This window comes from Salminus brasiliensis, chromosome 19 (genome assembly GCF_030463535.1).
Source record: "Salminus brasiliensis chromosome 19, fSalBra1.hap2, whole genome shotgun sequence".
NCBI lineage: Eukaryota > Metazoa > Chordata > Actinopteri > Characiformes > Bryconidae > Salminus > Salminus brasiliensis.
This window is the reverse complement of record NC_132896.1, coordinates 25,176,421-25,203,113: the sequence shown is the minus strand read 5'-3', so window position 1 is coordinate 25,203,113 and position 26,693 is coordinate 25,176,421. Positions and strand designations below refer to the sequence as shown.

Sequence of the window (26,693 nt, the reverse complement as noted above, 5' to 3'; positions counted from 1 at the left end):
AACCATCCAAGGCACTCTGAGCTACATTCAGCCAGACGTGTTCCTCTTAAGCCATATTGAATGTTTTAAAAAATATTGAGCTAATACTGAATTTAAAAAATACTAAGAAATACTATTAAGAAGTTTTGATTAGATCGAGGGAGATGAAGGGGAATCTCATATTCTACCACAAGCTTACGCTACCTAAGGCCTAGAGTCGTGGGAGGAAGCACATTACAGTGCATGTTCTGAAAGCTGTCAAAATGGAGAAAGGAATGAGGCTTGACATGGTAAAAGCAAGCCTTTTAGCTGCTGGAACAGGCTAACGCCTAAGTCAAAGAGCTGAGAGGTCACCTCATGCTCTGCAGGTCTGCAGTACTGCAAAACACAAGCACCCATCACATTCCAGCCTACATATGAGGCCATCTGTAAACAAGGCTCTCCAGGAAGATTCACCCTGGCAACAATTCACCCAACCTGGGAAGGCAAATGATTGGATTGACAGCAGAGTGGTTTCATTCACTGGTAGAGTCGAGGGAGCTGTTTAGTATGCTGCCCCTTACTCCCTGTAAATGTCCCCAGTCCTTCATCAGCCTAGGCGACATAAGCTGTATGCCTGGATCTGGTTCAGTCTCTATCTCTTTCACTCCCTGTCACTTTGCCAGTCTCTCTCACTCAAGCAATCCTCCTTACTCTTCACAACTTTTTGCCATTTTCTTCTCTCGCCCTCTTCCATTCTCTTTCTCTCTGCTGGGTTTAGTTTATGTCCTAGGCAAACAAATGAAACCACATTGCCTCGCGAAGCTTGGTCATCATTATCACATAGCTGGGGAGAGATCATTTCTTCATAGGCAGATGAAAGAAGTAGTCCTTGATCTTAGTGTGTTCAATGGAGCAGTCGTTTCTTGTCTCATTATTTGACTGACCACAAAACGTTTTCAAAATGAACCTCCCGCTTGGAGGCTTTCAGGAAGAGCCTGCGGGGAACATGCCCTCTGATCATTTTCTCAGCATTTAATGTTAATGTTTGCAAGGTACAGTGGAGATACAAATCTGTTCCTTGCTTTAGTACTTCCCTCGTGTTCGTGATAGCAAGCACCTAGGGAAGCCTGTGTTTTGGGATGTCAAAGCAATGTTACCTTCATTCCATCAAATCCACAATATCTATTAACACATAAACATAAGCATGGATGTTTACCCTAACACACTTATACACCTACATTGAAGACCGATGTACACAGCTTTCTTGCTCTCTATGTGAACATGACTGACACGCAGTCCCTCCACAGACCCTCCCCTTCATTTCTTCTCCGATTGATGCCGACAGATGAAACGTCCCTCTTTCTCTTACTCCCTCCCTCTCCCCGTGTATCCCTTGCACCCTCCCTCTTTCTATCCATCCCTCCCATCTTGCTCTCCCCCTCCCCTTTCTGCCTCGCTCTTTCTCTCTCTCCTCGCTCTCATCTCTGCGCTGCAGCCACACTCGCCGGATCTCACTGGAAGGAAGAAGCAAGGAAACGCATGCAGGCACGGCGAGGACGGAAAAAAAACAAGGGGGTAAAGTTGCAGCCAGTGGCTGTGTACCAGCACCTTATCGGCAGGCTCCCACCAGAGATGTAGGAGGTTTCAACACTGTCGCTTCCCGCAGCCTGTGAGTCGGTGTGTCCACTGGGGGCCAGCTGGAATGACCTGGGTAAACGGGAGCACTCTGGAAACCCTCGATGGGGTTGCCCACTAGGAGCTGTCTGTGATCCCACCCCCGTACCACCAAGCCACCCACCTGCCTAGCCGCTAAACTCACTCACCGGCTGCCCGAATAGGAGGCTATGATCCCTTGGGCTCATATCAGCTGATGGATACTGAAGCAAGCAGCAACCAAGGTAAGACTTCTTTACTGGTTCCTGACTCAACAGTTTTAACCTCTAGAAAGCTCCAATCAGACAAGGCTGCATTCCGCTGCAGAGTGCCCAGTCCAGTCCCTTGGCTCCCTCCTGATTAGATTTCAGTCAAGCTAAGGGTTGGTGCTTGTTGCTAAACAATGTACTGTAAATGCACTGTAAAAGATGAGCAAGTTGACTGCAGTGAAATGACAAGTTAACTGTTCTTAAATGTGCTTCAACATGCTTGAATGGATACCTGTAACGAATTCCATAAGGGTTCCCAGAATGGAGAGAAGTCATGATTCTTAATTAAGAGAGCCTGTAGACCTCCCTAATGAACCACTCCTTCAAAACAAGTGGCGGAAAAAATGTTCCCTGCTTTTTTGGAATTGTGACCTGAGAATGACTGGAAATGAGAAATCTGAAACAGATAAGCAGTTCCAGAAATGGGTTAGGGGAATGTTAAGTTGCAAATGGGCTTGGGTTGTAAAGGAGCCGCAGGGGGTGGAAAGGGGAGTAACTGCAAAAGAGAGTCTAGAGGAAATTCTACAGGTTCAGTGCCAGAGAAAAGAAAACACGGAGGTGCATACAGGTAATCTATTGCAACCATGATGGGAACCAGTCTCTAACTCATTTCCATCTATCCATCAGGAGTAATCTCTCATTTCTGTTTACCTGCATTCACCATCCATCTACAAACTGATTCATAAAGTCATTGAATATGGAAAATCAATCAAGAACAAATACATGCACATGGCAACAACGACTATGTCAGGTCTTCGCCATTGGGGATATTCTGTCATACCTCATGACTAATTTAGATTAACATGATGAACTTAGTAAAAAGGTAAAGCGCTCAGTTGCTAGCTGTTGGAATGAAATGCCATGGAGAGTATGATAAAGCACATGGTGAATTAAGCTTCTTATTATACTACCTTGAAGTATAGACATGTGGACATGCTCTCCTTTTCATTTGAAATCTACAGACTGTCCTGTTTTGTGGATTATCACTCAAGGTTGTATGGGTTCTATGAGCAACTCACCATGGCCTGTCCTGATTTTATTAACCTTGTCAGAGCTTCTTCGGGGCTCACAACCACTGTTGTAGCTGGTTATCAAGATGAATGGCACTCAGCAAAGTGGAGCTCGGTCCCCTTGTGCATCCAAACAAGTTCTCCAATGTAAACCAATGTCATCCATCCACATAATGCAGTTGTTCTCCACTGAAAAGGATGTGTATGGCAGCAACAGGCAGTACCAAAGGGGATTTCAAACCTGAAACTTGAGAGGAGATAGAGAGCCTTGAAGAGATTAACTGTCCACCATGGTTGAACAGAAGATACATCACTCAGGTATGACATGGACCTAAACACGTTCACTGCTTTAGAGGGAACATATAGCCACTGTGGAGCTTTGGGTAAAACCTACAGCAGAAAATCCATAATTGAGATGAATACAGATCAGAGGTTGGCATATGTTTCAGAGGGGCCTTTAGTACCCAGACCTGCCCAGGTTGCATCCTGCTGCATTCTACAGACAGTGATGAGAAGACACAATCGGCTTGGCTTAATGCTTTTTTTCCCATCAGGAGATGGCCCCCAGTAGAGATAGCTATCAGCCCCGACACATTCTCCGTGCTGATTGGGCACCACATGGCCAAAGGGAGGTCAGAGGCTAGACTAAAAATAGTAACATGACTCCATCTTTTCAGCTTAATATGCCGAAGGAGTCTGAGGAAGACTGAAAGCATGAAAGGCATTGTTTTGCCATATACAAGCTCTCTGTGTTCGGGCCAAAAGATTGATCTATGTTATGTTATATATATATATATGATATTGGACGCCATCTTCCCAAAAACACTAGGAGAGTATCTCCAAACTATATTCTGACTGACCATAAATCAAATAAATTAGAAATCATAATATGAAATCTGATGCTGTTCATTCAGTCAGTGTACCAGTAGTGACTGGTGACCAACATACACAATCCATAATTCCCAGGGATGTCTTTCAGATTGAATTTACTTTGTGGAAATGCCAGATGAAAGAAAGAGCATTGTGTTCTATATTTTGCTATGCAAATGTTCAAAGTGTTTCTCTGGTCGACTGGAACGGGATGGTCGTATCAATCAGAGGCAGGCGATTTCCGCCATGCAATGTTGTTGTGCTCCAGTCGATTGCAGTCCCGACTTGCAAGTTAATGCAAATGCAGTAAAGGCAGTTGGCAGGCGTGAACGGCACTGCAGTGGCATATAAAAACCCATTACAAAAAAATATGCCCTGTGCTTGATCAAACTAGCCGATTTCGCCAATTGCGTTGGTGGGGCATCTAAATGATGGAAACAAGGCCTGCATCTATTCCAGCCTCCAGGACACTCCAGCCTAGTGGTTAACTGCTGCTGTTCCATGCCGCTGCTTCTAATCATCCACACAGCAGACCTGCTGCTTTTCTTCTCAATCTTACCCTTTCTTCCATGAAAAGCAGTTAGCTTATCCTCCAGGCATTCCAGCAGAAAGCTTCACACTTGCATTTTATTTTATCAACTTGGTATAGATGATTGTTTTATATATATACACTCATATAAATGAAGGGCCTAAATGGTTTGAGAGTAAAAAAAATGGATAAAAACCTTCACACACTTCATATTTCTTTACAAAGATAGTTCTTTAACAAAGCATCCAGCAAAAAGTTCTGTAGGGAAGCAAAAGAGGTTCTTCCATGGCAGTGATATTGAATGACAGTACAACAGGACTGGTTGCAGCACAATGTTGTGATCTCTTTTTGCTCAATACACCTACTAAATCCGGCTGATGAACTCATGAGGCATGTTAGGTCAAGGAAATCACCAACCCTTCAGGAATGGAACTGGATACCTCTGATCCCTGGCATCACTCCAAAGAACACTTATTGACACCTTTAATTTTAAGAGTGTACTGCCAAAACTGAATCAGATGCTTCAGCAATATCCTAGGTGTAGGTGATCAGTGGAGCGAATGACTGGAATGAATGGAAACCAATATGAACTTGGCTTAGAAATGCCCTAAACTCCAGGCTTATTATTCAGTTACTGATTTTAGGGCATATTTTCCAGAAACTACTATGAACAGGAACGCTGCCAGAGATTTTGGGCCCCATGAAAAGATATTACACTGAGCCCCAAAACTCTAACAATTCTGCCAAGATACTCAGTAGTACTTTATGTAGTTTTATGGGCCCATGTCAGTCACAGGCCCTATCCTAGTTGGTCTTAATCCCCCTATTCAGTGCCTAGACTATAGATTTTACAACAACCCCTCTATGCCACTATATAACCACTATACCTACATAAGTATATATATATTTATACAGATGTTACATTTCTAATATATATATATATATATATATATATATATATATGTGTGTGTGTGTGTGTGTGTGTGTGTGTGTGTGTGTGTGTGATTGTGTGTGTTGTGGTATATATAAGAAGTGTTGTGGTATTTACTCAAATGATTGACTGTGAATGACTGTGAATGACTGTTGCTGATGCGTACACTGTGTAAGAAATTCTGGATGAACTGGCCAATAACAATGCTCTAAATGGTTTGGAATCCTTTTTTCATTGACATCCATTCAAAGTTACGGACGTTTTTGCCTTCTCCTGTAAAATCACCATTTTGGAGATGTTTTTCATTTTATTTCTAAAGCTCTCTTAATGGGAGTCTAGTATTATTAACAGTCATCATCCGACACCAGGTTTGGTAAATCAGTGCTTAATTATGTTCAGTCAAGTGAACTGGTGATGGAATGGAGAAATCTAGAACCAAGCCTTGCTCTTCAAAAAGAGTACCTCCTGTTACGTTTTACACGCAAAAACACAGTTATTGCAGAGATGAATGCTTTTTAATAATGTACACAGGTGCCCAAAATGCACAGTACTGTATGTATATGTACACACTGTGCATTATACAGTGGAATATAGCACTACAACTTCCTCAGTTACATAGTTGTATATAACCACTATGTGCAGATATGTGAGTCTGAAATTAGAGCCAGACTCTCCTGCAGGTCCTTACAGTTAAAGGGTCTAAACCAGAACTTTAAATAGTAACAACCAATGGACTGAAATCAGTGAAATGCTGTAAAGTGGGCAGTTCACCACAGGTTACCACAGTGATGCAGATCATGTGGCGAGCTTGTTCCAGCACTAATGGCTCATGACAAACTCGGCCACGTCCATCTGCTAGCGAGCCCTCTAGCTGTCAGCTTATTATGGACCAACCACATCCCTGACTACATCACGCTTCCCTGAAATTTTTTTTCTTTTTCTTTTTTTTTTTTTTTGAGTGATTTCCATTTAGTTCCCATGGAAACCCTTTGTAACTCATCGCAGGGTAGATGAAAACGCAGATACAGTGCTCTGAGAAGAAGCTCGGGATGAGAGTCCACCTACTCACTGCCAGAGCACTACAGCTCTCACCAGAGGCAAAGAGCAGCCACTTGCAGCGCACCGCCGCCACACACTCCCTTTCCGCCGTTCCCTCGTCAAGGCTGCGCTACAGCTTAGCCGCTCACTCACTCGCTTGCTCTAATCCACACACGCACCTCATCTCCAACTCCAGCAGCAGGGTCACCTTTTCCTCGAGGCTGCGTATCACACAGTGTGGATCTCTAAAGATGAGCTTTTGTGAAGAAAAACACACTTACAGTGTTCACCCGGGCTGGGTGGGAATGAGCGAAAAAAATAATGCTGTGTAAATATTATCTCTGCACATGCTAATTCAGTTCCCATTGCCCAAATGAAGCTTTGGAAAGGTGGATTCCCTGTTGAGATGTTTGGAATGGCAAATGTGGTGGTCAGGGCCTGTATTGAAAAATTCAGTGTCTGTCTGGGTTGTTAGGCCAGACTATGAATTTTCACTATTATGGTCATTTTTTAGTGCTGAACTTGTGAAAGTTTATAGCTTAATGGATTACAACTATCTTCCCTGCTCCCCAAATTGATTCATTAGGACAGTAATTGTGCTCAGCATGACATTTCCTTAATGTGCTCTCACACTCTTCGCTGCAATTTCACCACCGTTCAGCAAGGACTGTCTAAGGTTGAGGATGTGAGGCAAATAGAGCCGTGGTCATGCTGTGGAAGCACTCCAGAGCACACTCCAAACCAAAGTGTGCTCGAGGGGAACTTGAGGGTCCAATAATAAAGGTTTCTTTTCATGTCAGCATTGTCCAAGACCTGAAGAACTGGACATTTATAACCCAACTGGCAACGGCAGCCAGTGTCAAGAGCTTACTCAGACCCTGTTTGCTGCTTATTAGTGCGACAATGGGGCCACACCACACTGAATGGATTGCATCTCTCAAATGAAGATGTGCAAAAATATCGCCAAGAGCCATAAAGCTAATTAGACTATTAACTATAGCACCCTTAACGACCCTGTCTCAATCACCATCACTCTCAGCATAAGACTGTTTGCAGCTAAGCCCCTGAGGCACGATGACTCACCTCCACACATTTTCATGTACAGTCAGTGTGTGTGAGTGCTTGTGTATGTGTATGTGTATATGGATCAGCATGCTACTGTTAAATTAACAAGCCAAACAGACAACGCCTCTACTAATCCCAACTGTTATAAAGTGCTAATCATATATGAATATGCATGCCAGACTGTATGTTACGGGTGTTGCGTAACAAGCAGACTTCTGAATGACTCCCCCTGATTTCCCACTACAGCCAAATTCATGGAGCCATATTCTCAAAGCTGTAAACTTGTCATCACAAAAGGACAAAAAGTAAAAGGGCCACAAATAGGAAATGCTGGGGGGGGGGGGGGGGGGGTGGATGAAGGGAAGAGCAGAATGAGGGCCAGTGAAGTCTACCCAAAGCCATCAAGCGCTACTCTCAACATACAGAAATCTAGCTAAATCTTTAATCAGTTTTTCGAGAGATAAAAAGGAGAGGATGTGGAGAAAAAAAACATATAGACATATTTATTTAATATTTCAACAGAATTTAATGGATTTCTCCTTTTACTCCACTGTCTGAGTTTGTAGCTCTGACTGTCTACACTTCCTTACCCTGGAGATTGTAGGTGGTTTATATTTATATAAAAATAAATAAAAAATACAATACAAAACAAATCAATAAAATTAAACTACTGAGAAATGTATAAAGCCAGAGATTAATAGATATTTATATAATAGAACCAGAGAACACAGTTCCACTGCTCCACAGCTCGATGCTGGGGGGATTTAGCCCATGCTTGGTATTAAGCATGGTGCCAATAGGCTCCTGTTTATGTGCATCTATTGACAATACTTCTCTGCAGGTGAGGGACTATATATATATATATATATACATGGTTCGTACATGGTTAGCCACAATGGCCTTTTTGGGGAGAGTACAGCATGTACATTTCACATAGCAGTATCTTCTCTCCTGTACAGTTTCCTTTTGTCATTTAAAAAAATTAAAATCAGCTGTTTTACCGACAATCCTGATTTCCAACCAGAAATCCAGCAATCCTAAATTCTGAGATTTAGCAAATGCTAAAAATAATGAAAATGTAAGTGTCTGAAAAGAGTAAAAAGGAAAGAGTTTGTCATTTTCTGTGATGTTTTATTATGAAATATTTACACAACCTGCAGTATCCATGCCCTGCTTGAGTTTAAGCAGACTGAACAGCTTCTGTTGCCAACTGCTAGCTAGACGTTATGAGTCCAAAACTGTATAAAGAGTTGCAGATTAGTTTTGGCCAGCTCTCTAAGCCAGGGGTACTCAGCAGGTGGACTCCAGTCAGGGGCCGGGCCTAAATGAATTTTATGGCGGACAGAGTAAATCTGATGAGAGATCCAACTAAACTTGTAGGATCTGCTTTGATTTCGCAGCGAGTGTTCATAAAAAATATTTGACTAATGTATGAACTAATTGGTTCATACCCCTGTGCACCCTAGTGCAGGATTGCCCACATGACTCGATGTTTATACCTAGTACGACTGTGAAAAACGCTCATTGCTTCTGCCTGATAGAAGCATGAAGCCAATGTGTTAACTTGTAATGAAACCGTGGCCATTGTGAAGAGTGGTGACGGGACCACACAAATCACCCAAATTACTACATCAAGCCACAGCAGCACCAGCCACAGTGTTTCAGTCTGGCCATTTCACCTTTTGTTTACAGGTTTAAGGACTTGGTAACAGAAACATGGTGGGATTTCTCCCACTAAATTGCAGTATTTTTGCACACACAATATGCATGTCCGAATGTTTGTGGACACTGCATTCAGGTACTTTAAGTTACACCTATTACTGATGCACACATTGCCAGGACTTTCTCGAGCAGATGAACCTATTGGAACCCTGCCTAATGATAGCATAGCATGAGCTGGAGGGGTAAAAAGACCCCGAGCATTGATTTGGAGTGTAGTGGAACTGTGTTCTCTGGAATGATGGTGCTCCATACAATACTTTCCATCCCGCATTGTGGCCTCACTAACGTTCCCATTGCTGAATGCAAACCAATCCTCACAGCAATGCTCCAAAATCTATTACAAATCCTTCCAGAGGACAGTAGAGACACTTACACCAACAGCTGTATTAACAAATCCTTGATTTCAGAAGAAGTAATGAATGAGCAGGTGTCCTAATACTTTTGTCCATACAGTGTAGCTCAGTGTTGTCTTTGGTCATTAGCTATTATGTGGAATGTATGTGATTTATATTGCTTATTTGTCCTCTAAGGATCTTTTTGAAATTTGTGGAAATTTGATATGTGGGCCTACAAGATCATTCTGCATGTAGTTCTTTGTTTTGGAATGATATTCCAAATCTAGAACTGTTCTGTAGTGGTTCTATATAAAACTATCAGCAAAAGGTTTTGCCCTAATCTGGTTTTCCACCCAAATGGTTCTTTGAGCTGGCATGGTTCTACATAGACTTAAACATATTATCCTTAAAAAAGCCTTCATCATGTTGCTTGACTGTGGGAGTGACACCAGTTGGTTACAGCAGTACCAATCCTTTTGAGATTTGACAAGTATAATGCGTTATATGCATATATTGGTGTCTCATCACATTACAGCATGTTATAAACCAATAAATTAAAAGTATGCAAATGTGTGTAAGTTAAAGTGTGTACATCACTTACATAAAAGCACACACCACTCAAAACACCTTCCTGCATCCCTGGGCTTCAGAAAATGTGTGATTTGCAGGTATACAAAAACATACCTGGACATATGAGCAACATCCCTAAAATAAATGAATAAATAAATAAACAGAAGCCCTATTTCATTCATTATGGTTCACATCTGTATTATTTTCCACTATATGCAAAGGTCTAGTTCCAGTTGTTTTAATGGGGGCACAGGTTATACTAGTTCAGATGAAGAGTGTGCCCACACCATATGACTGCTGAGAAATCCAGTCTGCAAGGATTCACTCAGGCAGGCTATTTACGCTGCCGCTCACGTAGCACTTTGGAGCCAGCGAGCACCATGTTCTCAGACTCCTTCATTTAGCTGAGTACAGCAATTAGTCTATTGACATTCAGAAATATGTGATTCCAAAATAGATACTTCGTATGCACACAGCCTGTGTCACTGCACTACGCTTTATCCATATGAGATATAGCGTCGGCTCCCTGGTAGGAAGAAATGCAATTATCTTCATCCACAAGACCTCAAAGCTCTGCTAGAACTTATGTAATGTCATATCCGTGATTTGTTTACCTTCAGAGCTAGCTGCGTGGTCATAAATGCTAAACAGCCTTGTGGCGATGCCATCTTGGAGATGAAAGATGAAGTCTTCACGGAGCACACGTGAGACAGCTGCGGGAATGGAATGGTGACTTATCACACCAGTGTTTTTCTCACTGCCATTAGGAAGAAAAAAAAAATCTCTGCCATCTACTAGAGGGAAGCATCGCATGACACTGCATTAAGCACACATCTTGATAAATGAGAGTTCCTGTTTGCGCCTGCCGCACGTGTGCATGTCAATTTATTTCCTGCCTTATCGCAGCTGCTGTCTCTGATCCCTGATGATTCCCGTTGTGACTTTGGTCCTGTGGCATCATTTGTATGGTTCAGTCTTAAGAGTTTCCATGAGCAAATCTGGCCCACTGCTCACTATCATCTGTCAGTGCCTCTACTTCAGGGCCTTCTACTGAGTCGCTACCTCCATTTACTCTTCAAGCTCTCTTAAAGTTTGACAGCTCTGTTTGAGCTTTCTGCTCAGGGCCAAAGATACAGTCTGGACCTCTTTTGAGATGTTTGGAGACATGCTAGACAGGGCTTTTGTTGATATACCTTTACAGGCGCACATATGAAAACTACCGTTCTATCTGAATCAATAATCAACAAATATACACTATTAGACAGTTCCACGGACAGGGATTGAGACCAGTCCGCAATTCTACAAGGAGATTACCTATCGAAAGGAAAATGTAGCCAAAAAACAATACCTAATTATTTTCTGGGAAACCAACTCTTTATGTCAAAATGTACAGTCAGGTCCATAAGTATATGGACAGTGACCACATTTCTGTAATGACATAATCCACCTCAGTGGCTTTGAAGCAATCGAGATGCAATTGAAATGTAGAAAATTTGCCTAATTTAAGAGGTCTCTCAAATATAGTGGAGGCTCTGTTTGCATGGACATGTCTAGTTGCCAACAGAACAAGGTCCTTGGTGTTTACTAATGAAATGACTGCTGACAGAAGTAGCAGGATCATTTCTGAGGTGTACAGGGCTATGCACTCTGCTCGGAAGTGAGTATTATTCATTTTATTTGCAATGAGGTGATGTACAAAGGCAAAATTCCACACACTGTGACCCTGTTCAAATATTTATGGACCTGACTGTATACATACCTGCACATTCAATAATCCTATCAGAATTAGGGATATTAATAGGCAGTTAATAACCTTTTGCTTCAGTAACTGCCCCTACTCTTCTTTGCATTAAGGTAGTTGGCACACACTTCTTAACTATTCCTTAACTACATCAGCAAGACCCTGCAGTGTGTAACATTAGTCCATCACACACACACAGTCCATCGTTCTCCTTCTGCTTCTTCGCCTCATTTAATATCCTTTTACCGAGTTATAGCGATGCAAGGTCACTGACTCCTTGGGCACAAACTATGGGCACTGGGGCATATATAGTCCTCCTTTTTTCCATCAGCAGTAATTGCACTGTTCAAGTCTCAAGTGCACCAGTCACTTGACCGTATTTTTTCCCTCTGGGCTTTCATGTTGGTCTGGGAGTTCTCTTGTTCACATTTCAGAAACCTTGGCTACTCGATGGTACAACAAACAAAAAACTCCAGAAAAAACAGTCTCAAGTACCTAAACGGCTGGTTTGTTGAACAGATGAGCGAGAAAAAGAGTAAGAGTCAGAGGAGAGAAGGAGAGACAGACTATTACTTTACCATCCAAACCAGAAAGTCCAAAGTTAACACTCTCTGTGATTCTCAGCAAAAATTAAAAAGGCTGGGTGCAAATGTCTAAGCATTGGCCATATTATATAGGTTGTCAACCTACCAGTCAACCGTGGCAGAGAGTCCTAGAGGGCATTACTGCATCTGGCTGGGCTCTCTGTTTTCTATCACTTAGCATGATGCAAGCTAATGCATGTGTACCACAAGAGCATTCGGTATGCCAGGTGCTAGATGTTAGATGATGTTAGATGGTTAGTTCTGGATCATTAACACTACTTCAGCTAATTCCAAATATATTTAATGTTGCACCATCACTCCAGAGAACACAGTTCCACTGCTCCTCAGCCCCATTGTTTCTATGCAGTACCCCTCTATGTATATACATACCCCTCTAACTGATGTTTACCACTGGACACAGTTACCCGTGTGGCTGACAGTGCTATTCTATGGAGATTATACAAGCAGTGTGTCTGTCTGCAGTCGATCTCTTGTGTCAGCACTGGGCACTGGGCTGAATTCATTTAGATGTATAATGCGTTTAATACTGCATGAGACATCTTTATATTTGATATTTATACAGTACATAAGAGCTCATATTAGAGCATGGAGAGTGTAATTCTTGGATTTGGAGACCCAATGCGAGTGTCAATCAACTGCTTCTGAGTGAAACTGTTTTTTTAATGTTATGGAACTCTTAAGATTAGCTACTGCAGCTGTAGATTAGAACTCTGAAGCATGACTCATATTGTAATGTGCAAGAGATGACATTAGCTGGAAAATGAGAGTTATTTGAGAAGTGCCTGGCGAAAACCTTTACAACCCACGTATGAAAGCTTTTAAAGTAGACCTAGTCACAGGATTACGCATTTCAACAAAATGTCTCTATGAAGCGCTTGGAAATGTCAATGAATCACCCCGAGAAAATTACCATCACGCATTAGTGTAGCATCATGCTAATGATTCTGTCGATTGAGCTTGATCATTTTTTCCCCCCTCGTTGCTTCACCCAGCCTGTAGCAAGAATCCAGGTTATAATACACACTGGACATTATCTCACTGTAAATATGTTTGTAGGTATTAAGTATTTGCTGTACTGAGTGCCACCTTGTGTATACCTTAATCTGGCTTGTCTTCACAGTCTTCATGTTTTAACCCCCTTAACACTCCAAGGCATACTCAGCAACTACAGGGACTTCTATAGGAACTGGTGTGGCTATTCTTCGGTATTAGAAGTTTGTAGTAAAGTTTGTGGCCCGCTGGCGGACCATAGGCTTTTTTTAAGGGGTTAAGTTGACGTATGCATGACAGTACTGTCTTAAAATTTGACTTTCCACATTTTTTATGCAACTGTTCAGATCTTTAGAACTGAAGAATTGTTCGTCTGAACTACTGCTTCTGAAGCGACAGTGGATCAAATCTTTAGCAGGATGAGTGCGCTCATAAAAAGACTACACAGTCCTTTCCAAAGAAAATCCAACAGCCCTGAAGCCTGAAACACTCAATAAACACAGAATGTTGTTGTTGTTTCCTTTATATCGTTTGCAGTTGGCCTGAGGGAACAAATGTTGAAGATGATCCCTATAATCTTCTGGTCTCTCGGTTGTTCAGGGACATAGATTATCATAAACAGGCTATGTTGGGAGCTATGCAACTGCTATTATTGAGCCACTGAAGATCAGTTTACATGTAGACTTAGATTCAGAAATGGTAAAAAAATAATTCACATTCACTAAGTACAGCATTAGCAAAGAGAAAGAAGATCAGTGAGTTGTGTGCAAAGGGTGGGGGCTGAGATTTAGGATGATTCTAAGGGCCTGTAACTGACAGGGCCTGACAGGGGCCCTAAATGTATTAACTGAGTATTATGGAAGAATTATTGGAGTTGTGTGATCATATCTTTTCATGAGGCCCAAAATCCCTGGCAGCGCCCCTGGTTGTGCATATAAACCAGGGTTTAGTTTTAGTTAGTTTTAACACGATTTTACAGCTATGGTTTCTCAGATAAACAATGAGGGAACTCCATAGCCTTCTTATAAATTCACACAGCTCTCAGGAAGTCTAAAAATCAAACATAGCAAATTAAAAAAATTTAGTGACTTATTACACGGTTGACCCAACTCTAGCTCTTTAAAAGGCTTATTTTAAGTTATTAAGATTAGTGCTTAATGGTGTTAAAGCACTTAATGGTTTTATAGCTCTTAAGAGTTTCCGAAACGTTATAGTGTACTTTATACAACATGGCACTTGAACACTGTCTGTTTGCCCTTTACTTGAAATATACATAAACTGATTAACTGAAACAAAAAGCACAAAGAAACATAACTGCAGAATTAAAATACACAATATTTTGATTAATAGAGAACAATATTATTTTAATAAACATTAACTTTAAATGTTGTCCAAACACAGACGTGTTAAGAGATTATGAAACATGAAATAATTACATTTTGGGAGGAGGATCATGCCTGAAGCCCTTCCTCTCTAATCTCTTCTCTAACATCCTATGAATTCCATCTCTACCTTGTTCACATGTCTACAACAAGCCTGCACAACCCTCCACCTCCTCATTTCTTTCCTTTTAACCTTGTCATCTATCATTTCTGCCTCCACATAGCAGAGGGAAGACTGGATTCCTAGCACAAAGTAGAATCTGCCTGATCTCCAATAAAAATAAAAAAACTATTAATAATAAAAAATATATAGTGAACAAACATGTATTATGGATTTATACTAATAAACATACATTTTATTGCTGATTAGTTCCTAAACTTTGTGGTCAAAGTGAAGTTATGACATTACTTAATTTTAGGGATGAGGACAATGCTCTAAACTTCTCCTCCTGGCCCTGTCGAAAAAAACTCATACCCACCTCCACCCCGTCCCCTTCATGTGCACACCACAGGAAAGCCAACCTGTTGGCTCCATATCAAACATATTCACCTTCCCTTCCCATTCCTTCTCACAGTGTTGTCAGCACTAGCAAATATACATTTGCCCTAACCCCTAATCATATTGACTTATTTGGGTGTAGATATTCATATTCACATTTATGTTTGAAGGCTCTTCTCATGCAAGCCATCACAAAAACCATTACGAATGAACTGCATGTTGCACTGATTTGCCAGACTTTGTAGCACCAGTTACCACTAGCCCCTTTAGTCACCTATGGGGTAAATTGTAACCGTTGCAGGTGTGCCGCTTTCGGCTGAATTACTCATTCTCAGTAGGAGCTAGAAACAAAGTTGGCATTTTCATCTGTAGCAGAGGTGTGTAGGTTGCTTGTATGAAGAAATGATTAATCCTGCTCAAATAATAAAAAAGCAACATCCCAAAAGTTGCCTCCACAAGTGTACTGAATGCATACTCATAATCTTTTTTATTTGATATCTAGCAAAAAAAAAAAAAAAAAAAACACACGTTAAAGCCTGTCGTCAATCCGTTTATGTCCCTGGGTGACTTACTGGAAAGTTACAGGCCAGGTAGCTATTAGGCCACCACCTCCTGACTTGTACAAGAACAGACTGGAAGAATTTTAAGTCCAAGGCAACTCGGCATCTGACCTAGAGCTCCTCTGGTATTTTTGAGAGTGGTGAGTCATAGCATGCATTAGGTCCTCATCGGCCGAGGCTAGCGGATGGCATTTTATGAGTGCCGGCCCCTGTCATGCGGAAATGGCTGCGGGTCACATACATTGCTGAGCGTCACGCAATTTTCATTATGATTAACATGAATAATTTGTGGCTCTGAAACAGCAGGCCTCGAAAACAACATGCCTTCAAGGCTGTTAGGATTCGGCGTAGAACCATTGATTGCAGATGGAATAGAACTTTAAGTTCATTTGTAATGAAACGCAAAGCGAGGAACAAGTGACATTCATGACCCATCATTAGTGCACAAACTGCAAGTGCTGTTTTAGCTCCACTCTCAAAACTGCAAAGAGGAGAAATGCTAAATGCTGGCAGAGACTGGAAACCTGAGCTGTAATTCAAAAGCTGTTACATAATGCAACCTATTCAGGAAGAAAATCATTTGAAAATATCAGCAGTGTATTAGAACCATGTTGTGGCTGGTGTAATTAATGTGCACACTGCTGCTGGAGAGTTTCTATTTGATTGCTTTAAAGCAATCAAATAGAAAATGGGTCAGACATTAGATATATATGTAATTGTATTATAAATCGTTTAGGCCAAAAGACACATTGTATTTTTAGAAATTGCTCCTCAAACATAAAGTATATCTAGCACATGACATAAAAATGACATAAAAAATTGAATAAAATCATCAGTGGTTTGTTCTAAAGTTTTTGTGGTTTTGACAGAATTTGATTGAACATGCTAATCTTATAGCTGCTAAAAGTTTGTCTATTCTTGCAATTGGATAGAGCAAATCTCCCATTCATAAAGTTTACGTAGCTATTTTCCACCACTCTTTGTCCCATAGAAATAAGCGCTGTGTTATAATAACCTTAAGCTCACTTCTGGATGGGAAACACCAGTGGTGCTGAATTGATATCACAAGATTTTGTACCAGCTTGGAGAGTTATTGAAAAATTATTTAAACAGGATATTGTGAAAAACAGAACATTTTCATTGGTTTTATGAGTAAATAATACAAAACTGAGACAGGTGGATAAACTGGATGCTCATATAAACTGGAGGCTACAGTTGCATAAACTGTTTGTTACTGATACTGAACTTTTTCACTTTTTTCTCACTGGGTTCAGCACTACAGCAGAACTTCTGCATTTGGAAGCTGAAAAATCTGAAATCAAGATATCAACCTGGAAGAACCGCAACCCTGTATGGTTACAAACATTTTCCTTTGGTTTATTTTATTCAAAAATGAGTGTGTAGGTGCTCATAACCTTAAAGTGAATGGACAGGCCTTACCTGCTGCAGAATGAGGATGATGTGTGTAAATGTGTTGCTTTTTTATGACATCACAAGAGATTACATCAAGTGTTTTAATGGGCTATTTCAGCAGCTTAGTTAATGTTTATGGACTGAACGGACTGGCTGATTTTTTTATATTTTATGCCACACTACAGCTCTTTTATTTCAGCAACGGGAATTTTCCAGGATGTAGGCTCTTCAAATAAATGTTAACGTTAGGCCCAGTCTGCTAATATGGGTTTAATGAAAGTTCATTAAATACTAATGATGTTATTGTGCTTCTCACACCGACTTTTAATTAATGTCATGGTACTGATGTAAATAAAATAGCATTAGATGTGGCGAAAGCGTGGCTGTAATACTGTGCACATCAAAGTTCACCTTGTATTGTAATTGCTTTTAATAACTAGCTTAGATCATGACTAAGCCATAAAATGAACTGTGATAGCAGAAAGGGTCATAGTGAAGGATGTAACGAATGGGCATTTACTCAGTCTGATAATACTTTGGATATGTTACATTGGAAAACCCAGTTTCCAATTTGTTGGGTACTACACCAAGAAACTGTATTCATTAAGAGCTGTGAGGCACAAACCAGTAATTAAGCCAGTAGTTAAGCAGTAATTAACACATTATTAACACTGCAAAGAGGGCGGGCACCTCTAAAGTGCACCAACAGGAGCTTTAGACTGTTAAAAATGGGTTTCAGTAAGGAATCAAGTGTGCATTTCTCTCTCTACAAATGATTTAAATGCCTCAGTCATGACAATCTGAGAATCAATTCTTTCTCAAAGTTCTGTAGGTGCCACAGGCATGCCATTCTTCATGCTTCTCAAAACAAATTGTTAGCAGAAGCAGCACCGCCGCTGACTTGTTCATTCCGAAGATTCCAGTAAGGCCAAGATTCATCTAGATGCCTGTACTGACCTCTACTTTCTTCACAGTAGAACTGCTTTCTTGATGAACATATAGTATATATTAAGTCGCATAAGCATCAGTCCATTAACCTGCAATTTACGTATAAAACATCCCAGGGCTTCTGAAGCAAAAGGAAAGTTTCACTCAGTAATTACATTTTCTAAAGACCAGATGAAAGCTTTTAGTTTACAGAACTGTGAAAAAGCCCCCTCCAGACTTCTTTTGAAGTTTACCATCACATTCGTTGCAATTTTCTTTTACCAATCATGCTAGACCTCAATCAAAGCATGAAGAGGGTAAAAACATTTCTGTGGTTCCACAGCATCAGGGCTCCGAGTGGTCCAGTGGACTAAGGCACTGCCACTGTGATCTGAAGATTGCTAGTTCGAATGTGCAAAGTTGGTGTATTCTTTTGTTGTTCAACCCAATGGTCAGCTTACTAATGGGTCATTGCCTACTGGCATTTGACCTTTAACCTATAGCCTTACAGGCCTGATGATAACTCTGTTCCAGGCGCCAGATCCTGTCAAAAAAGCATAAACTGCAAATGCTGTTCTAGCCTAAGGTTAAAGTTATACACATATACTCTTCTACATATACACTCTTATACACAAACATTAATATCCAACACATGTGTTGGAGGAGACATGTGCTAGTCTTCACCCTCCTAGTGTTGGAAGCAAATAGGCAATTGGGTGGAAAGTGGGGTAAAATTAGAAAGAAATTCCTAATAAAAAAAAGGTTCTACAGAATCACCAAACATACTGTCTACAAAGTAAGAAAATTTAAATATTCTATTTAAGGATCTTCAAGAAGTCTCATACACTGCAGCAAATATGCAAACTAAAATGAGGAAGGGAGTTATTACTTTTTCCACATAATCTCCATACATATGTTTTAGGGGCAAAAAGCCTGAAACAACATGGAAAATGTGAGATTTCATTTAGACCAAGAAATAAACAACAGGAAGTTAGAATTTTAAACAAGTTTTAAAACAAACTGACATGAGCCAAAACAGGACAATCAGAAAAAGAATAATAAAATGAGGAATGTTTTTGTTACATAAACCCACACAGATATTATAAGTGGACCTCAGGGAGGTAATAAAAAACATGAAGGACATTTGTAAATGGGCCCCAAGATTACAATACTGATTTGTGATCAGTAGCAGCTTTCTTGCATTTCTTAGCTAATCACACAGACACTGCTAGGTTTTATTTAACTAAACAACAACAATATTCTCAATATTCTGTTTTTGCAGAAACAGAATACAGTATCTGCTGTATACAGCTTCTCCCACACAACCACATTGATTTTCCATTACTTAGTGATTATGTTGGATATGATTAATACTCATTTAATGCATTAGTACATTATTGGTGGTGTAATGTGCTGCCCCCATACTATTTCTGTCAGTGGCAACAAGCAAAAAGTGTTTTGTTTTTTTCCATTGCACTTAAAACTGCTTTAGCAGGAGCTTATACACTTATACAGAATACGAGGTGGTCTTTCCATGGAATTCCACGATAATCAAATAAACATTAATGATCAAGCTTCAGTGATATTATCAATGAAGCAGCAGGCTATTCATATTTTAATAGCAGCAGGCTATTTATATTTAAACATTCAAAATGATGTTAATAAGAACTAAATACGGTAGACCTATTCATGAGGGGCAACAAAAAGGGTCCACCCATTTTTTTTTGAAGTTTACAAAAAATGTCTGCAGGCACTCGTGTGCGCTTTGATATTTTTATTCAAATGCAAGGGGGAACGGTACTTTCAGATTCAGAGGTTGTGTCGGGTCTGCTTAGCCTAATGAAAAACAAGCGCATGGGAGATTGTACAAATGCAGCATAATGAGCATTCTGCTGCTGTAGTTCGATGCCATTAAAAAAAAAGCATCTCTTTGCGGGGCTAATTCTCTTCATTAAAATGATCAATGGTAATAGGCTAGGGCTGTGGCAGGTGCGAGCGCACATCATACCGAGACACAGTTTGGAAAGAAAAAAACAAAAAAACAAAGTTCAGTAAAATAAGTACGAAATAAGAGAAAGAAATGAATCATTTGTCGGAAAGCTGTAAGGATCACATGCTGATAAATTTGCTGTTTGTTTGGCTTGGTTTATTTCATTCTTGCAATATCACAGCATTACTGTCAGTATTGGGTGTAATATTAGTTATAAAATGCATTACTGATAGTATAATTAAAATAACAGCTTTAATCATTGTGATGCTCCACTGAGTTGCAATAAGGAGAATAATGCCTATATTGTTGCTTCTTCAGGCTCATCAGGCAAGCTGCTACACTATGTAACTCTGGTAAAGTGGGCAGGACAGCGCTCATTAGAAATGCATAACTGCATAACCCGAGTCATATGATTCTGCATCACCCAGCTTGTCCAGAAATTAATATTTGTGTCCTTCTTGAAGGGTGGCTCATAGCATTGAAGTTCCACTTCCTGACTGCAGGAGAAGCCCAGGAGCAAGAAATACTAACTCTCACATACTGCTGCTTTAAAGGTGTAATCTGTTCTGATTACCACATTAGACTATTTCTCAATTAATTCATAAACTCCTTATCATTGTTTATATTTCTGTCCCCAAAAACAATAAGAGACTTACCATTATCAGTCATAGTGGCACAGTTAAGCAAGAGATCTGGCCTTGATTCCTTATTGATGATATTCAATCAAATTGTAATGACAAAAAAGTAACTTTCATTAAGTAAACATGTAATTAAAGTAACAATTTCAATTACAATTACATAACAATTATATTTGCTGAAACATTAGGTAATCTAGATAAGTGGTTCTCAAGGAAGTCCTCAGGAAAGCCCTGACAGTCCATCATGTGTTTGGTTGGAGCAAAAGTCTGGACTATCTTAAGGTTAGACTAGTTTAGGAACCACTGATCTAGATAGCCCAGTACTATACAAAATATGCCTGGTGGATAAAAATAATAAAGTACAAGTAAAAACAATGTATGTACAAATGTCATAAAAAATTCCATACATATTCAAAAATCCTATTTATATATTCTTAATATATCACAGTTAAATTTGGTTTAAAAATATTAATATTAATAATATGACAAATTGTTGGATAAATCCCATGGCAGCACATTTGCCAGTGAACCGCTATTAGTTAGTAGCTATATTCATGAATCTCCTGTAATAATCTCATGCTTGGCAATGGATATCAATATTTATTAAGGTTTTATTATTTATATTTCTGTATTTCTTAACTCTTAATGGTTTGTTTAGTTTTTTATTTTTATTTTTGTTGTGTTGTTTTTCTCTTCATGTTTAATTACCTGAGCTTTGCCACAAGCATTTCAGTGTACAAATATCTATGATATATTGTCCATATAATTAATAAAGGCTTTGACAACAGGGCCCCATTATTGGACGATAAATCTTAAGGTTTCATGCTGTCATCTACGTTTTCTCTTTGACTGGATTGTATTCACCTGCTGCATGTGCTGTGGTGGCTGCTGCATACTCTGGAAGGAGATCCATGAAATTCAGGGTTTGCCTCTATTAAACAGGCCCATAAACGAATTACATGCATTATCTATTTAATTAAGTCATATGGTGTTAGGCCCTCAGGTTATTACAGCATTTTTTTTTTTTTTACAAAAATGATGTTGGCAAACAATTCACAAGTTTAAGATAATCAGAAGAACCTAGTGTTGTAGTATCCAAGTCACAGTGGTGTGGAACCATGTCGAATATTTACCACAAAAATAGTCCTAATAAATCAACATCAAATGTCGACATTGTCTCCTCGCTCAGTAACTGATCAATTTATGTATCTGATAGTTTTTTGTCCTTACAAGGACAAAAAGATTATGAGTGTCAGCAATTGAATTTAAAAATGTATAAGTGTGATGAGTCTGGACCTGCAACTACAGCAAAAATATCTCTTATCCAGCAACTTAAAAAAAAATTCACTTCAAAGTTGACTAATTTATTATTAACACACTTTAACACACAGTTTAGTTGTAGCCACCTGTAACAGTCAACAGAAAATTCCTGCGAATTACGCATGTGTTGTGTGTTATGGAAAGTGGACAGATTTGATGAATTTGTAGAATTAAAGCTTTTTGTTGCGTAATGTCCAAAGCTAAAGGTTCAAGACCCACAAATGTAATTGTGAAAGGGTTAATATTTTTGCATTTAGAAATAATCAGTTGCAGCCGTGACATTCAATAGCATTGATTACCTTGTGTTTGAAGAGGCAAAAATGTTGAATATTGGAGCATCTTTGCTCCTAGCCTTTGGTTATTGCTGACACTGCAGTTGGGAATATGTTTACCAGGCATGCTCTATATCTTTCACAACATTCTTCCTGAAATTTATCGAAAAGTGTTCATTTTTATGAACTATCTGAAAACTATGATCTGCCTCGGAGTAGCCTGGTGTAGCCTCCAAGATGCTGCTGTGAAACCTCCATTTACTTTAAATCATTTGTGGTGTTCTCTGTTCCCTGAGCGCTCCTTGAATGTAAATAGTGTCTGGGAGGAAAAATGGTCTGCAGTTTCTCTTAGAAAATAGAAATCTGAAAGTTTACATGGCACCAAGTAAAAGTCTAATTATGTGAACACGAAAAGAAGAATTCCATTGCTTAATAAGGACAGGGCGATGATAGTGTCTGGGAAACATTCATTAGAGCAGTTCATAATTTCTAGTGTAGCTAGAAGCTAAATGACTGCAAATGAAGGCGGACGGTGAGGGCTGGAACACTATCGGCAAAATTGGTCTCATGTACTGGCTTTGAGATTGGGATCTTCATAAGGGGCAGGAAGGAACTGACCGTCAGCTGTGAATTTAATTAGATGTCACATAGCCTTAACATATTGGGTATCTGGGACAAATTGCAAGTCGCAAGGGCAGACTCACTCTACATCCTGGGCTCAACCTGCCTGCAGATCCAAGATGTGCAGTGATTTTCAAAGGGATTTTCACCACATGCTTAAAAGAGGTTCTTTGGAGCGATCTCAATACGAATAACCACATCTCGGTTGTTAAATCAGATTTTCTATGAATGTTAAGGACCTCCTAAAGTCCACATAATATAAAGGTTCTATCCCATTTCCTAGTACTGTATGTGCAGGTCACAAACTATCTAGGAATCTTGGAAGGATGACCTTTGAGCACAACACTGCGACTATTCCATGAATTCAAGCATCAATACCAACTCCTACTGCTTTAATCAAGCTAATTGTGCCTGGAACAATGACGCTTCACTGCTGCCCAGGTAGCGGCCTCGTACACAGCCCTCCACATTTTCCCCGAAGCACTCTGTTTCTAAATGAAGATCCGCAGCTGCCTCCGAGTGATTGTGCGCTGGTGGATGGCTGCTTTCTGTTAAGAGTGCTCATTTGAATTTTTAAAGGTGACACAGGGGTTGATAAATACTCCAAGCTTCTGGCACAAGCGAAATGTTTTCCCCTTCCGATCCTCAGAGTACCGGGAATTGTATGCTTTTGAGTGTGTGTTTAGATGGAAGCTGACAGTAAACACAAAACTGACATGCCTTTTTTGAAGTCCCTAGTACACAGAGACATTTTTAAGGAATTTTTATCTGTCAACTAACATACTTATGGCAGAAATGCATTCATTTAATGCAGTGGTGAACATTGTACACACTGTCAACTCTGCACATATTTGAATGAAGCAAATATAGTTCTTCACTTTAAGTAAGATGTAGATGTAAAAACACATCAGCATGCACTGGCAGTTAAAAAGAATTATTCGTATGTACAAAAGATATTCGCTGAGGTTTAGGTTTGGATGTGTTTGAAGAGTGTGTTAGTGTTTTTTGCTGGAGAACCCCAAGAAAATTAGTCGATAGGCCAACAAGGTAATGCAATGGTTCCGTATCGCTCATCAAGTGATTGTATGGGTGAAGATTTGAGGAGGTTCAGGTGATTTCATGACCAACAGAGTGACCAGATTGAGAGCTTGTCGGACTGTGTTGAGAAATTTGTGGAGAAGAATCCAACCACTTTTTGGATGTGGACAGCAGTGAAGAACAAGTGTGAAGCAGTTAATTTAGATCACATACCATCATCAAAGACCAGAGGTGGACCTGCAAAATACTAATACACACTTTCTGTTTTTTTTTTCTTCATTTTGTGTGTGTATCTGTGATCCTCCAAGAGCAATGCGTTTTGAATACCTTTACATGTAAAACTGAAGTATGCAAAGTTTAAGAATTTTATCATCATCAAATGTTTAAATGTCATTCCATTTTGTCAAACATATTGTACAGGACAAGACAAATCATTTTTAACCATTTCGTGAAAATCACTAAATTCAATAGTTCACTTGCACACTTGTTCAATATTAACCTAAAGCCCTATTCAGATGGGATTGACGTTGTGTGAGGTTTGACGATTTTTACCTTTTATGGAAAACAATCAATAAAATAACATCAGGTTATATTAATACATGTATGTAGATGTTCTGTCATACCCTGGGGAAAAGGACTTTTTTGTGTTTTTTCTCACATTTTGTTTTGCCATTCATGGCACAAAGACTTCAGGCCGTTCTGTATGTGGCAAACCCCAGGTGTTGTATGGTGTACACTCTTAAAAGAATAAGATCCTTGAGAAACATTAAGAGGTTCTTTTTTTTATCTGTGAAGGGATCTCTTATGGTGCTTTGATTAACCTAAAATGTTTTTATAAGAAAAAAGGTTCTGTGAAGGTTCCTCAAAGCACTTTAAAAGGGTCCTACACAGTTTCAAACTGAAGAACATCCAAAAGTTCCTCAAGGATCTCATACTTTTAACAGTGTATAGGGACAACGCTTCTGTGTGACATAGCCTATAGCCTACATATTTACTATTTACATATGTATTATGTACATATGTATGTTCTTTTGGAGGTGACAGGTGACACATTTCTTATCCTGTTGCTCATAAATTGGCATTAGTCTGACTAAGGTCTGACTAAGGTGAATTAAGTTTAGTGTGATTAAAACATGGTCTAGGCATGATATTAGCCAGGCCATTCCAGAAAGATTTAGACATACCGTCAATTATTTCACTGTTAAATTACAGACATGTATTGGCTACCAGCTGCATACATTTTTCACTTTGACAGTTAATAACAGTAAAACTACTGTGCAATATGACCATATTAATCTGACTATAAAAGATTGTAATATGGCTATTTTATTCTGTGTAGTTACAGTAAAAAGCTGTAATCAAAAGGAAATAATATCTGTAGTATTTTTAACTATAGTAGTAATGCTGCTGCTGCAGTAGCATTGTAGAAGTAATGCAGGTAAAGGTAAAAAGGTGAAAAACAGTGAACAGATAAAAAGTGCATCATCATTAAAGTCAGACTATGCTGAAGTGCATGTAAACAGGACTATACACAGACTAGCTTTTCATATACCTCTTATTAACATTTTTGGTTCAGTCTTGATTTTTAGTCAACAGAACTTATTTGTGCTGTTGTACATGTGTAACACAGTTAGCAATCAACATTCATTCTTCTGGTTCTTCTTGTCTTGGTGGTGTTTCTAAAGCAGCTTTACGAAAGTCCCTCCTCCAGTCTGCCTCTTGTCAAATTCTCTGTTACCACTACAGAAATAGAATACACCATCAGACAGATTATGTTTGTAACAACGCCTCTGAGCCACTGAGAAAGCTTTCCTGCCCCCTACAACAACAGCTGTGCAACAGTCTGCTTTCTGAACATTTTCAGTTACAAAGCGAACTAACGGCATTAGCAAAATGCAGTGCCACAGACTCACCTGTGTATTTGCAGATATTAATTACAGTTCAGCTCAACTGACCCAAGCAAAAAAACGCAGTCTGAGTCAAAGGAGCAGCACGGCGGCCATATTCTCCACACTAAGCAAGCGCAAGGCACCGCAGACATTTGCTATCTGGCTACATTCAATAACTGGCAACGGTATAATTCATTCGGAAAGGACTTTTGATTCATTCGGGCTCCTGCCAGGAGCCATTAACTCCTCAAGCCCATTGTTCATGTAATCCCCTCAGTGAGCGATTGAGCCTGAGTACTGCAGTCCAGCTGCGCGTCTTTGAAAGATCTCCTACTCACATGAAAGACTCCAGAGAAGGAGGGGTGGAAAGAGGGGGAAGGGTTATATTTCGCTCACACACATATGGCTGTGGGACACTCGGTTACGCAACGCCAGGCCGCCGCTCACCTTACCGCCCGACAAGCTCACAAAAGTGTTCGGGAGCCCCTTTCAGAACGCCCACTCCGCTAATTACATTAGCGGCCATTAACAGAGTTACTCCATTGATGGATGCCTTGAAACCTGAAGTATAGAAATAGGGGAGAGTCGTTGATTCAGTCTGCCAATTTGATAGTGCATAATTGATGGGGTTTATGCACCATAAGACCACAACTTTGAGCCCCCAGCGTGCAGTTAATCCAGGTTGGGTTGACTTGATCACAGAGTGCACTTCACCAAGAGCTTCGTGGCTGAAAGCCTGCGGTGAAGCTGACCACAAGCCTACATCACATTCACTTATGAAATACTTATCTCAGCCTGAAACTCTGAGCCCAGAGAGCCCACTGGTTCATTCGTTTGGGTACAGAGCCAACGAGA

The 26,693-nt window shown here is 39.9% G+C and overlaps 1 protein-coding gene across 5 annotated transcripts in view; it reads left to right on the top strand.

Annotated features, from left to right (window-relative positions):
* Positions 1–1,445: 1,445 nt before the first annotated feature.
* frmpd3 (FERM and PDZ domain containing 3) overlaps positions 1,446–26,693 on the top strand; it is a 155,234-nt gene continuing 129,986 nt past the window's right edge. For all 5 annotated transcript variants that reach the window (XM_072663365.1, XM_072663367.1, XM_072663369.1 and 2 more), the window contains exon 1: positions 1,446–1,859. The gene's annotated coding sequence lies outside the window, so the exon portion shown is untranslated. The remainder of the gene's footprint in view (positions 1,860–26,693) is intronic.